Source organism: Petaurus breviceps, unplaced genomic scaffold (assembly GCF_028583685.1).
Source record: "Petaurus breviceps papuanus isolate PSGF00001 unplaced genomic scaffold, PetGlider_PUasm1.0 99, whole genome shotgun sequence".
In the NCBI taxonomy this organism is placed as follows: domain Eukaryota; kingdom Metazoa; phylum Chordata; class Mammalia; order Diprotodontia; family Petauridae; genus Petaurus; species Petaurus breviceps.
The window spans coordinates 14,138,423-14,140,469 of NW_027187465.1; positions in this window are offsets into that span (position 1 = coordinate 14,138,423).

The following is a 2,047-nucleotide window of genomic DNA, read 5'->3' on the forward strand; positions in this document are numbered from 1 at the left end:
CTCCTCCTCCTCCTCCTCTCCTCCTCCTCTTCCTCCTCCTCTTCCTCCCCATCCTCCTCTTCCTCTTCCTCTTCCTCCCCCCCTCCTCCTCCTCCCCATCCTCCTCCTCTCCTCTTCCTCCTCCTCCTCCTTCTCCTCCTCTTCCTCCTCTCCTTCTCCTCCTCTTCTTCCTCCTCCTCCTCCTCCTCCTCCTCCTCTCCTCCTCCTCCTCCCCCTTCTCTTCCTCCTTCTCCTCCTACTATTACTACTATTACTTGTTCATCTAGTTGGCCAGGACCACAGATTTCAAATCTCTGTCAGATACAGGGATTGAAAAGAATCTATTTCATATTAGCAGGAATGTTTTGCTAGTTCATCAAAAGAACTCTCGCTTTCTGGGGCAGGGAAGGCCTGAGCAGTGTGGTCATTCTGTCCCAGCTCATGGTAATAAAGAACAGGACTGACCCTGAAGAGACAAGAGAGCTGAAGGCCAGCAGATGGCAACGGAGAGCAGCTCAGTGAGGACCGCTGCCGGCTCCATGCCCGCAGAGATGACCTGATGGAGAGGGAAGACGCAACTTGGCCCAGAGACCTTGGAGCAATGAGGAAACCAGGAGAGGGAATGCAGCAGGAGAGAGCAGTGTGATGACCTCACCAGGAGACAGGACAGCTCAGGAGGGCAGCATCAGAGCTTGGAATTGTCCTCATATATGTGCCCTGACGTGTATTTTCCACACCTGTGCCTTAGTGCTGAGGCTTCCTGGCATAGGCCCCCTGCCACAAGGTCACCAGCCACACGCGTACATCCTCCACTCTCCACTCAAGTTTCTTGGTCTCATATGTCTTCTGGACATATAACCTTACTTACTGGGAGAATGTACCCCCATGTGTACATGGGGAGTGACTTCATTTGGTCATTTTGTTTGCTGTGATATTTGACTAAAAAGTCTTTTATTTTGAATGAGACACTGTCTGACTGGAAAAAGAAAACACACCTATGGGGGCTTATGGTTTAAAGAGACTGCTTGACCTGCAAAATGCCTCATACGTGGGGTAGCTTTCCTGGGGGGTGAACCATGAGAAGGGACACCCTGAAGAAATGAGCAGCATAAATGGTGGCAGCCAGGGGGCCTGGGCTCTGTTTCAGGCTCTGCCACAAGCCGTACCAGCCCCTCCCTAGGCCTCAGTTCATCCATCTCCAAAATGAAAGGATTAGACTAGCTGAGTTTTAAGCTTCCTCTCTGCTGTAACATTCTGTGGTTGCTCAAGTGGGACCCTGCCTGCCTGAGCACTTAGCACGGTGTCATGCTTAGCAAGGGCTTGTTGGCAGACAGCAGCATATACATATATAAATATATATGTACTTCTAAAGTGCTTGTAAAGGTAGGGACTGGATCTAGGATTTATCTAATTAATACAGGGCACTCCAAGGTAAGGAGTCTCCCTCCGCCAGTGCAGGCTGGCACTCTCTTTGTAGCATGTGATTTTAGGGAGTTTCCTGGAAAACTGAAGTTGTCCCTTGCTCTGGGTTTTATCTCTCTGTCTGTCTCTGTCTCTCTGTGTCTTTCTCTCCTCTCTTCTCTCCTTTCTTTTTTTTTTCTTTTTTTTTTTTATTAAGCAATCGGGGTTAAGTAACTTGCTCAAGGTTACACGGCCAGGTGTTTCTGGGTGGGTGCTAAGTGTCTGAGCCGGGATTCGATCTCCAGGTCTTCTCAACACTGGAGCCGGTGCTCTTACTTGCTGTGCTACCTGGACGCCCCCTCTCCTTTCTTTTCTTCTCTTTTCCTCTCCTCTTTCTATTTCATTAAAGTCTGTCAGAAATACATTAATTATTTTTCAAGAAGTTTTCTTGGAGAAAAATTCTGGCCAACAGAATCCCCCTCTCCCACCACCATAATCAGAGAACCTCTGACTCAAGTCATTTCCAACTCACATTTATAGTAAACACAAAACAAAAGAGCAACATTCCTCGGTAACAAAAGCACATCGTTTTCCATTGTTGTTTTGAATTATTTAACAAAAGGAACAATTATACTGTGGACACACCTTTGGGGAAGATCTGGCTTCT